Source organism: Sturnus vulgaris, chromosome 7 (assembly GCF_052056855.1).
Source record: "Sturnus vulgaris isolate bStuVul1 chromosome 7, bStuVul1.hap1, whole genome shotgun sequence".
NCBI lineage: Eukaryota > Metazoa > Chordata > Aves > Passeriformes > Sturnidae > Sturnus > Sturnus vulgaris.
Window position 1 is genome coordinate 10814530 of NC_142249.1, and position 13577 is coordinate 10828106.

Below are 13577 nucleotides of genomic sequence, written 5' to 3' on the forward strand. Positions count from 1 at the left end.
AATTCCTCTGCTCAAGACTGAAGTCTTTCAGGAAGGCAAAACAGCCTTATCTGTTAGGCCATTAGTGTTTTATAGGTGCCATAAATCAACTGCAATCTCTATGCACTTAATATGCCTGTCTTTTCTATGAGTCTACTTAAAGTTTTGTGTGTCAGGTTTTATAGATTCAACTATCTATAAAATCACAACTTGACCTAATTTGGTAGTGTTGTGTAATAGAAGAAAGCTCACTTGAAAAAACTCACTAGCTGTCCTGAAATAAAGTTCATTTCTAAACTATTCAAACAAATGATTTCATAAATATTTTGAACTATATTTTTAGTTTGTAGACAATTAGGATTTGCTGTGTTTGGTGAGGTACTGCCACTGACTAAAGTGTATTATCATGATCTAATATAGGAATAGTAAAGTCAGATACATAGTGTGAATTAGTACATGAAATACCAGATATGCCACACAAATCAAGTGACTAGTCCACTTCTGTTTCTACTTTACATAATCAGTGAATAAGCCATATTTTTAATTCTAAGGAGAACTAGAAAATCTGAAGAAAGGCCAAAATATAATTAAATTCAGAGACAAAATTTACTTATGTAGCTTAATAAATTTATAGTTCAAGGCAACCCAGTGAAAAATAATTTGCCATTTCTGCAAGATGTTCAAATGGGAACAGAACCAAGCACACATACAGGTTTTGTTGTAAAAAAGACAGCAAGTTGTACTTATTTAACAAACCAAATAACAGCTAGTTCAAAAAATACAGGTTGTATCTCCAAACTATAGAACACAATTGCTACTTTTCAAGAGCAACACCTATAATATGAGCAGTTGCAGAAAGTGACATTACATCTAAATCTTCACATGTGAATATGAAAGAAAAACAAGAGTATTTTTGTGGCTTAACTGGCTTAACTGAAAGTTGGATGGAAGCACTGATAATTCACTGCTTTCTCCCTGCTGATACCAAAATGAAATTATATAGCAGCGTGCTAACCAGTTATCCTGGATTCCTCCCGCCTGGGGGGGCTTGTCACTGATGTAGGGGGCACCGATAATGCAGCCTCTCCCTCCTGTCTCCTTCTGGCACCATGGAGTTGAGCAACAGCAACAGGGCCTGGCGAGGGAAATAGGGTACATGCTCAGAAAGCTCATGGTTAAGATTTATGCTGCCAAACCTACAGGTACCAATGCTGAACTCATGCTGCAAAAGCTACCAGTTCCAGGAAAAGCATATCAATAGCTTGTCATATTTTCCCTTATCAGCAGCTCGGTGTCTGCAGAGTGAGAATCCACTGCCTACTTTTGTTCTGTCACAGGGGTTTTTGTGCCTTCCCAAACAAGTGCATTTTTTGTCTTAATTTCATGTGCTTAAAAAGAGATTTTCCTGAAGTCTTCTAAAATTCGTGGATGAAGTGTCCTTCACAGGAAATTCAGAGCGCTGTCATATGCAGGCATGTCTAATTTTATGTCCTCCAATTTTCGCATCTATAGAATGAGGATTATTCTATGTATCACTAAGAGGTTGAACTAATGAGTGTCAGTCAAGTATTCTGAACACCTGAAAATGAAGGCAGCATTCAGTTAGTTTGCTAATTAGTTTCACCACATGCATACTTCATGAAATTTAACTCTGCAGAGAGGCCAGGGAACAGGAGACAGGAACAGTGATGTTATGGTGAGCAGGGTGATATTAAATTAATGACCATTATAAGCAGATAATACTTTATTAACCGACTAATGTTGTTGGCTATTTGTTGAGAACTGGTTTTACAGAAAATATGTAATTCAGTTTACAGATCTACTGTACTAAAAAGGAGCTCCTCCCCTAGTGGTACCAGTCAAGTTTCTTCGTGGCAGGATGCTGAGCCCTTCTTAAAATCCAAGGAAAAAAAATTTGCAGGCAGTTTGGGCAGTTTGCAGGATCGATGTCATGATTTGTCACACTGTTAACACTGTGAACTACCCCAAAACATATGTTTGCACACTGTCCACAGCACTGGGTGCTCCTCAGGACACAGAGCACATGGACAAAGTATTGGGGCTACCTCTGTATTTTTCTTGACCTACTTAACTAAACTACTTGAAAAAACTACTGACCACCTAATATCCAGTGTGTCTGACCTTATTGTAGTTCCCCAAGGAAAGAAGGTTCTTGTCTAATGAGTAAAGAAGTACTAAATTTAGTCAGACATCACTTTCCCTAAAGGTTCTTCAGAGCCCTCTCCCCAGAGCATGCCTTGCAGGTGTTTGCTGTGTGCTTCTGATATGCAACAGCTTTTAGGTGGGCAATCTACAGAAAATGTGTGATGAAGGGCAGCTGCTACAGCAGTGACTGTGCAGCCATACAGCAAAGTTCATAGCTGCAGGATCAGAGGGGACAACAGGGAGTGAGTAACAGTAACATCTGAAATGCAAGATTCAAGCCATTTATTTTAGGTATTAGAAAACCATGGACATTAAATAATGGCTGGAAGTAGAACAATGGAAGTGGCTTCACTGGCCAGGTCAAAGCAAACAGTGTGATAAAAGCATGAAAGGAAGAAAAACAGATTAATTGATCTCAGCAGAATTGTCAACATGGAAGAAGAGAAGAAAGGAATTAAATTTCAGTAGTTATTCATGCAGAAGCAAATAAGACTTACTGCAAATAAAATGAATATGGGTACACACTGTCCTTGTTCTCTCTCTCCGCTATAACTTCACAGAAGTTAAACAGAATTTTTGTTGCAGCCTTGGGACCAACTGATAAGTATAATCTTTGTACTGGAGCCTGTGGCAGATCACTAAATAAGGGAAATGGGGTTTAAGTAGCATTCCATCAAAGGTCATCTTGCAGAAGCAGATGTGAGCAGGATCATTGGAAAGAAGGGTCATCCATGAAAGGAACATCTTGCTGGCAAACATTAAGCTACACTGTGGTAGGTTTTATGGAGCTTTTGAGATGCTAGAAATTCCCAAGCTTTTCTCGATCTCAAAAAATTTCAATACTAGGACAATTCATATTGGAAAAGAGCTCAGAAGGGCTCTTCCCTATTCTCCTGCTCCAAGCAAAGTCAGCTATGAGATAGGTTACTCAAATCTATATCCAGTTCCAAGGCTGGAGACTTCAAAATCTCCCTGAACAACCTGTTCCACTGCTTCTCTGTTATCATCTGCATCTTCTTTTATCTCATCTGAGAAATTAATGCTTCCAGTTGCCAAATATCACCTATATCTGTTCCTGGTTCCTCCGATAGTGGCACCTTAGAATTTTTTATTCTGCTAAGGAGGCATAACTAGCTGAATTTTTTTTAAGCAGTTCATACAGTATGGGCTGTGGCATTGTGAGGAGAATAAGAGCCAAGGAAGATGATGCTGTGCTATAAACTTAACTCCCCACCTATGTTCAGCATTAGAGGATGGCCATGTTATGAACAGTCTCATAGTACGTGTATTTAAATTCTGTAGGCTAAAAGGCTCTAGTGTAGGGCTTTTAGAAAAACCACCTGAATTCTGTACAAGCTGAAAATATTCTCACTGTCATCAGAACAAAGATTTCAGTCCCCAGGGATGTTTTATGAAAGAAAAGAAGCAGCTGGACAAGCATTCCTGCCAAAATAATCAACAAAACATAACTATCAGTAATTGGAGTACATGTCTGTATATTTTGCACCCTGAGAACTGTAGGGAGTCAAAATGAGAGCAACAGCTGTGGAAGAAGCAGTTAAATCATAAGGAAAATAGAAAAGGACAGCAAGATACTCCTTGATAAAGATTTTTATTAATTTTGAGGTATGTCTTTGTGCCCTCTGAGACAGAGATCAGGCTGCTCATCACATCAGCAAATTAAAAATCGTCAACGTCATTTGGGTACCAAACCAAACAATGATAAATGTTGTTCCCACACCTATGCACAGGGTGTGGCACTCTGATCTTTCATCAAATCTCTGTTTGCAGGAAAACAGCTTGCTAGATAAACCTACTGCCTAGTAAGAGCCTTTCATAATGTCCACTCTAAACCTGGCCAGGTTACCCAGGAAATTTCCTCCAATGAATAATCCTTCCTGTCTGAAGTTGGCGTGTTTTGTATAATTCTGTAGACACTGCAGGGTGCTCAAGGACAGAATATTGGCCTGATTACACCACACTCCCTCCTCAGACACTACACAGAATTTTCAGTCAGGATGTTGCAGCTGTTCCACTGCTGTGCATTGCAGTGTCATGCAATAATTAAGGCCAGGAAACGGAGATTACTTCATACCTAGTGCAGAGTGGGTGATGACTTTTAATATCCTCAGAAGCAAAGTTTTATTTTAGAATTAAACAATAAGCAAATAAACACATGAAGCAATGGCACTGAAGTCAAGCCGGAAGGCTGCTTAATGACTTTCGAATATGAAGAACTGAAAGTACAGTCCAACATCAAATCACAGTAACATATGGAATATGAATTAACCAGAGCTGACTTTACCAGAAATATTTCACCTATTGGGTCATACAGAAGATGCTCCACAGGCAGTGAGAGCTACTTGATCCAAACACACAGTACACTGATGAGAAACAAACCATAAAGAATTAAACAATAAAATGCTGCTAAATAATTTTGCTATGCATGAGCTCTATTCTGAAAATCAGAAATTGATAGATATATAATAAATAAACCCTTGCAAAAAGACCTATTTACTAGCTACAGATATATTACAAAATCTTACTTTTAAAGATGAGCTAGTTAGGAAAAAACATGAAAAATTAATTGTGTTAATGTCTAAGCAGAATTCCCTGTAGTTGTATCTCAGTAAAAACCCTATTAAATGCTTCAGTGGAAAAACAATGTTCTAATGCTAAAAAGCAAATGCAACAAACCTCAGGGAATCCAGTTATTTTTAATTAGTCATGCTAATTAGCAGAGTGAAAGCCTCCAAAGTAAAGATGATAACCAAAGCTTAGCATTGCCAAGTGCCTATCTTCTGATACAAGCAACTGAGACTGCACTGGCATTTGTGCAATTGCTTCAACACTGAACAGCCAGCAGTAGTTAGTACAGTGCAAGTTACTGTGCCTTTTTGTTGCTGCTGTTCACTTGTTAACAGGAACACTTGACCCTACAGTATAAATGTCAGATTCACGGAAGTTCCTGACATTCTGGCCTGCTCTACAACAGCCAGTCCTACAGAGCAGATTTCAGGAGCTGTGCAACTCACTGTTCCTTTTGCACACAATAACAGGAGACTGAGGGGTTTAAATTAATTCTCTTCTAACAATTATTGAAGCATGAGATTTCATTCTCCTTATTTAACTGTACTCTATGACAAAAAAATACCATTAGTGCTCAGAAAACTAGCCTATTTTTAAAAAATCACCATTTCAAAATTAGGAATTTTTGTAGCATTACATTTAACTTACCAACCATGGGCAACATAAATATTTTCAGTTCTAAATATATTAAAACCCCATCACTCAGTGTTTTTTCTGTTATAAAATTAAATTTAAAAGAGGCAACAATCTCTACTATTTGGATGTCTCTTTCAACCATTTTTCCAGTTCTGATAGAGTTGTAAATAATTCTCCCACATGTCAAACACACAGTATCAGTGAAGTGTCTGATCAGAAAGATAACTACTGTCAACACTATTAGCAAACACCCTGCCAATCATCTAGCAAGTATTTCCTCATTTTTGTACTGCATAGGGCTAGATATGTAGGCAGAATAGATGGTGCAACCTATCATTAGAAGCTGTGCTGGGAAGAGGCTGAATACTACAAACCTTCTCTTCCTCCACTCCCCCAAATCACTTCCCTATCTACATGTTAGAACACAAAACCTTTACCCTCAGTCTCCTCAGCTTTGTCCTCAGCATCAGAATATGAGACACACTCAAACTCTGCAATGGCTAGAAACGGAATTGCTCAGTAACTAGAGTCAGATATTCGGCTTTCTTCGTCAGCTATGTGCATGATGCAGCCTGGTCAAAGAAAAATACCTTCAGTTTTGAAACTCTAAAAGCAGCTTGAACACTGACTATACTGTCAAGATAATATATTGAGGTATGCATTTAATACTGAATATGCTTGCCAAGATAAATACTAAGATGTCCTGCCTAGTTTTGGAGTGGAGTAGTGCCTGAAAGAAAATAGCAAACTGCAGTGGTACCAGATGCATATTTAGGTCTGATTCATTACATGAGAAATTTCCCCCTTTGCTGTTCTGTTTGTACGAATTTTAATTTTGTCCAAATGTTAACTCACCTGAGTTTAGGTTTTAATGATTTCTGTAAACTTGAAAAAAATACTTGAGTTATCCATGATGACTTAAAAATCCATTTCAAAACAGCATCTGGCATCCTCAGAGTAGTGTCAGTAGGCAAGTCAGATCAGATGTGGACCAAGAACAGCATCTCTTAACGTATAAAGCTATTTAGAATTATTTCTGTTCTCCCTGTTATTACTATTATTATTATTATTATCATTATCATTACTATTATTATTTGCTTGGAGGGGGTTTTAAGTACTTAGTATCATCTAACTTCTGTATTTGTTCTTATTTGATAACATAAATACATTTGAAACATGGAATTCTACAATATAAAGAAATGCTTACTAACAATAAATAGAATGGAATCTAGGATTATTAGCTAATAGAGTAGGTTTATGTGCATATATATAAACTTGCATTTCTGTATTCACAAACTTCCTCGCAGTTAAATTTATACAGATGAGACCTGAAGTTTGATTTAATCAAATGAAAATCCTCCAGCAGCAAGATGTTCAAGACTATGCTGCTTAAATTCCCTGCAAGAAGAATGCAATAACCCAAATAGTTCTTCACCAGCTAAACCTTGGTCACCTTGCTTTGTAATCAGGTCATTTGATTCAAATTATCTACAAGAGGAAAGTAGCAGAATTTAGCTTTGCAGAGTAGTATTTATGTAAACAAGCAAGATGCATATCTCATATCCAAGTTCTTCTATAATAAGATGATAATGACTTTATTACAGTTTAAAATACTAAATACAAGAGTAAACAAAAAATAAATCCTTTTTAACGTTCTTACACAGAAGGAGAAATGCATTTCATTTCCCAGCGTCATCTCTGAACAAAATTTTCCAATTTTTCAGTCATTCAAACAGTATACTTTATTCTCCAAGGTGTTAGCTGTTTTATTAAAAAGATAAAAACAGAGCAATAATGGAGGAAGCACACAGTCTGCTGGAGGCTAGTTAAGTGCATGATTGAAAATAAGCCTGGCAAAGTCTCCTGGCAACACTTCGTGGAAAACACAGTAAACAAATAAGTGTAAGTTACATGAACAGTAACTGAATGCTAGAGCCTTCATTTCTTAGCCAAAAATACTTCCAATGGCTCTATGTGCAGCTGAAGAGCTGTTCCATCCATTTCAGGTGCAAACAATATATGTTAGGCTGTATACAGTGGACTTACCTAACAGAGGATTAAATACTTCAGATAAAAAATAAAATTTTTAAAAAAGAGCAGTTATTGTCCTCCTCTGATTTCTAAAGAGATCATGACCTCCTTCTAGTTAATACAATTTTTAATCAGATACCTTAATGTAATCTCTGCAGTAGCTGTGTAAGTAATAGGGTAAATCTGATAGTTGCTGATTCTCTGATAGAGACTTTTCAGCAGGTGTTGGCCAAACCTGCTCTACTTTAATTGTGCTGATTACTGTATAAATGCTAGAACACTTGTGACAGATTTATCACTTTAACTCTGCTTTCCATTCAGCCAAGCACAGCCTGTGACACCACTGTTCTGGGGCTCAGGCCCTGAACAAACCCAAGAAGGGTTTTTTCCTACTTGGACAGAAAACTGAAGAACCCTGGCAGTCAAATCTTAACCATACTCTGTGTCTAAGAGTTGCTTTAAATTCTGAATTATCTTTTGAGCTCTGAACACTGGCCATAAGAGGATTTTGACCAATTCAGTATCTCCTGGATAATTATTTTTCAAGATTTCACTGAATGTGGAAACAGCAGAGAAGGCTAAGATACAAATAAAGTAAAAAATAGTTGCCTATTTTCCCTTTAGGGGAAACTTTCATCCTTTTGGACTGGAATAATTCCAGAAATGTATGTTCTTTCATATCAATTTATTATCATGCTTCTCTGTTTGTTCTGCTCTGGAGAGAATCAAATGTAGTCACATCTTGTCCATGTTGCTTGCAAGTTTACCATTTTACTAATGGCCAATCTAGATTTTCCTCCTTAATGCCATGTAAACTGATGCTGACAGGACTGTCACTCTATTGAGACCTACAAGCAAAATTTGGCAAAGCTTGTTTATTTTAAATTAATTATTTTTATTTCTGACTTTCACTGCTAACCAAGGTCACTACTTCTCAGTAAGTGTGCCAAGTTGCACTGATACTGTCATATTTATAACCTTGTATAGAGGTTTTAAAAGTTTGTTTTAACAGTATTAACTGAACTTACATTGTGTGTAGGCTGAGATATTAATTTCCAGATATCTAGTGCTAGTTTGGGGTTGTTTTGTTTTCCAGACAGCTACTGTACTGATTTCAGAAGTGCAAAATACCAGTGCCTTTCTTTAAAGAAATGTTATAATATTAGTAAAAAGGATGTTACTCAAATGTTCAATGTTACAAAATTGTATGATTTATCTAGGCTACCTCTCTCACATGTGATAATGCATGTCAGTGGCAGAAAGACCTTAATTCTATTACCTAAATTAGTGTTAAATTCAGAGCCAGGAACAAAAATACATACCAGGAATTATGCAATGATACCTCTCCCTACCTTGTGGTTATTCTTGCTCCAAATGAGGAATTAACATTTTAAAAATCAGCACCGAAAATACCAGGAATGCAGTTAGCATTACAGCATTTTAAGTAACTGTATCAGATACAGACAAGGCAAACATTCAAAGCCTACCAGCATTTTCATTGCTAGTTTCTCAGTTCTAGTGGTTCTGCCTTGAAAGACAAGGAAATCTTTTGAGCGTTATTACACTATCTAAAACATGAGATTCTTACACTTCATAGTAGTTACAGCCTGCCCTTTTGTACTGCAATCTTCCTTAATTGCAACAGCTGTAGTTACTCCAAAAACTGTGTTCAAGTGGGAAAGAGTATAGGATCAGTGATGATATTTCACAGGAGAGTGTTTGGGGAAAACAGTTAAATCTCAGTCATGTTTAGACTTTAAATAAGATGACAATCCCAATAAAGCTTAAGGCACAGCAACTTGCGACCAGGCAATTTTGCCTTTCTAAATTTTATGTCAACATGACAAATAGAAATGTTTTATTCTGTGATAACCCAAAATAAATGCTTCATGAACTCTTTTCTGTAAGCTTTTCTGTCAGAGGTCACCTAGCTGTGGAATGCTTAGTCTGTTGCTCTGTGACAACTTCATCAGAATTTTCTTTCCAGCTACAGAGATAAAGGGTCTAGGTTTGCCAAGCAAGAATGAAGGTTTAAAATAAAAACTGTGATAGAATTAAAATAGATACACATTTGCCATTCAGTGCAGTGAATATTTCTGCAGTGAGTAGCTTTCTGAATTTGACTTCACAAAACAAAACCAGACCAATTTTGAATATCGAAATAGTAATTTAAACATGGAAATACTAATGCTTATGGGTGGAATGTGAATAAAAGCCAGGACCTCCAAGTTCTGTTCCTTACTCTGCCAACTCCCACAGCTTTGGCTTAGGTTTCCTCTCTGTATCCATCAATCTCAGTCGGGAATTTTGAGTTCTATGGACCTGAAAGCACTAAGTATCACATTCACCATAAAAGGATGGTGAACAAGTAAAACCCTCAAGACTGCAATTTCTACTAAGGGTTCAGTTTCTTTGGGTCACAGGTTGTTTTGCCATGTATGCAGGCTGATATGTACCAAAACTTTGAGAGAATAAAAATAAAAACAAAACTGGAGAGGAATAAGGACAGTAGGTAATGGCATAAATGGCAAGGCCTCAGCACAGCCTAAGACAGAAAGAATTAAGTTTAAAAAAAAAAAATGAAGCCCAACAAGCTATTTGATAACATGGCCTCTGGCATATTAGAATTTGAAAACTTTAGTGTTTCCTTTTAAATAACTCCCATCTCCAAACCTGGAAAAACAATCTCTCTACTGGCTCTAGTTGCCCAGTAGCAGGAGCCAAGTCCAAATGTATGTGACAGTGAGAACAAAGGCACAAAAAGCACATGAGAGCAACACATTTAATAAAATAACCCAGGCAAGATCCTAATCCAACTGGGCATCTTAGAGCAAAGAGCCTTATCTTTGCTCCTGCCTCTGAGAGCTTTGCAAAGGTTTCATGCATTTCCCCCCTTTCTCCAGCCTGCTCAGACATGTTTGGTTGTGCCCAGGCTCTCACTTAGGTGTCTGCTGTGTGCCTATGGAACATGCTTTATGGGGCTGTAACCTATCTCAGCCCAAATTACCAAGTCCCTGATTCCAGGAGACCCATATCATGGGAGGAAAAGCAGGCTGCCACTTCCATTCCTTCAGCCCATCCTGCTCAGGCCTGCCCACTCCTCCAAAAACATCCTATCTTTGGGTCTTATCTTCCAGAAAACATCAGTTGTACATAGTATTAAACACAGTACTTACTGTTATGGAGGCACTCTCAACAGGAAAGAGAAGCAAGCCCATAATTATCCCTCCAGTCTTCTCTAGACTTCCTAACTCAGCTTCCAAAAAGCAGACTTACAGGGCAGGTTGACTCTTCACTCAGCATGTTCTTGGTGCAGCTCTCTTTTCATTTTCACATTAGGCAGAAATATTCACACTAATCTGATTTTATATCAAGATGCCCAATTCAATATAATCCAAATGAGGCATCTTTCTATCCAATGTTCCTGAGCACTTCTAAGCCTCTCATATGGCTGCTCTTTGGTGGCAAGAACAGAAGAGCTTCCAGGCACCAGGCTTCATACTGCAAACAAAATGTTGTTTTGTAAGACAGAGCACTCGCTTTTTTAAGATCTCTGAACATTCACTGCTCAAAACGTGTGTCTGGGACTCTGATCCCATATTCAAAGTAGTTACTGCAGTAAACCTGGGCATTGGTTATTCAGAGCATGAGGCACTGCCCTGCAACAGACAAATCCAAATCTTTTAGTTCTGCATGTCTAAGTGAAACAGCATTAACATGACCTGAACTCTCTTTTAAAGTCTAACAAAGTGCACAACAAGCATCAAGGAAGGAAAAATTATGAAAACGAAAGGTCAAACTGTCTTCTCAACTACAGCAACATAAGACCTGGAGAAAGGCTCTTGTATTCATTAGAGTTACTTCAGTTTTACATTGAAGGATAGAGTGAACTTGGCAAAGTCTATTTTTAAATCCTTTCCTACTTAAATCATCAGATGAAGGACTGCTGGGAGTATTTTACAAATAAACTGTTTGGTTCAGCACTTTTAGAAGCTCTGAGGTATGTTATCAGATTGTAAAAACTGATGAGAGACTGATGATAGTTCTCAGTTATTTTGACAACAGCCTTAAAATCCTCCATGTGAAAGTGATGAAATTCTGCTTTTAATTAGAAAATTAATAATTTTATGCTTGTGAACTACACAGAATTTTTTAGAACATGAATTCTCAGATTGCTTTAACAATGTATCAGAAATGCTGAAAAAACTGACTGTATTTCAAGATCATAAAAATGCTCAGACTTCTTGTTTTACTTGCAGTGACAGGACTTTTAAAGTAGAATGATTGTAGGTTTTCCAAGGTTTCTTGTGTAATTGACAATCTAGGTGCTTAACCTAAGGAAATAAATCACAACTTTGCCTAGATTCTAGTGTATCTATCCAGATCCCTGGCAGTGTAAGTTAACCTAACTCCCTTCAAATCCTGATGTGTCAGACAAATTAGCAGAAGGATTACCATAAAGCAAACCCTACTAATTTCAACAATTTGAATTCTCTTAAACTGGTATAGATTAGCAAATTATTAAAATATAGGTTCAACTGTGAAATTAACGCAGAGATTGACTTTACATCTCAGAACCTACTTATATAGATTATGATGATACATATGTGTATGTATGGATATGTCTGAATACAAAATAACCCAGGATCAGAATTGAGGATGTTCCAAAACAGACAAAAGCTACATAAATACAACATCCTCTGACTGTGCTCTCTCCCCTTTTAGATACCTCATCCATTGGTCTTACATGGCTGGCCCCACTCTTTCCTTGACTGTCTCTGAGCAGCCAGCACAGGTTCGGCTTGCTCTCTTGTGGCCAACATTAGAGCTACAATTACCCCCGTGCTATTCCCCTGCAAGGACCTCTGTGACCGGTTCTTCTAAAGCATGACAAGTTTCCTTGCAGCTGAACCTCATAAACCACTCAGACTTGAACCCACAACTGATATATGGTGGCTTAGCATGTTACCAAGTGTCAGCTGAGAGATACAGAACCAAGCACACATGGAATTCCAGCCTGCAGCAAAGAGCATGGAATCTTTGATGCTGCTAAGCCTCCGAGGCACTATCAGTCCTACCCTGTGACTCTCACAGCTGTAAAATCCTCCAACACAAACGTACTGCCAACACCATGAACAGAGGTCTTCAAGATTTGACGGTGTTGTCACAAGGATGGCCTTACCTCTTCAGCATGGTTTAAACAGCAGCCTTTTGGAGCTTGAGCTTGGTTACTTAAAGATTACGTTTTGGCCACGCATTTGCTAACAGGTGACAGCAACTTCAAAGACTTTCTGGCTCAGTAACTACTTCTGGTTTTTAGCTGTTTACATGATTGTTGGGTAATTTATGTTATTTTTAATATTTTTAAAGATGCCAGATACTGAAAAGGTGAGGGCTTTAAAAGACTGAACTATTCCTTGATACTTTACTAACACTGCATCAAGCATTATTAACCTCCAGAAATAGTTTTATGCTGGTAAAAAGAAAAAATAGTTTAGAGCACCAGAGCTGGCACAAGTGCACAAGCATAATGAGCAGAGACGTGTCACTGCATGACATTGCCCACTTAGCTGTCAGCCAGATGAGCTCTAAGTGCCCTCCCCAGCTCTCAGGAATAACAGTGCAAGCACATCACAGCACCAGAACTGCAGCAGCCCTGCAATGAGCTTGAATGGAGATGACACTGCTCTGCACAGGGAGAGAAAAGGTGCCAACCTTTTCCTTTGCTGAGCTGCAAACACAGCTGCTCTTACTGTGGGTATGACTGTAATTTCAGGAGTGATCTTGTCACAGGAATTCATTCATTTCTAAAAGAACCTATCAAAAGCCCACTCCATATCAGCAGAAGAATCATCAGTTTGTAGTAAGACCAGAAATTAAAACCATTCCAGATTTGCTATTAGTCCTCAAAACCATTATCATCACTCTTCTGAAACAATCAATAACACTGAGTGATGGATTTCTGATTAATAAACATTAACTGCATTTATTACTGAACATAAAAAGGATAATCAGTACGGAGATTATACTTTGACTACTGGGTTACTTGATCATCAACCTTTGTAACATATGAAAAACAAATAAAACACTTGGGCAGAAGAGGGTTGGGAGTTACTCAGATTAAACAAATTACTCAACAGAACAACAGTGACAAACTACAAAGCACACTGAGCAAT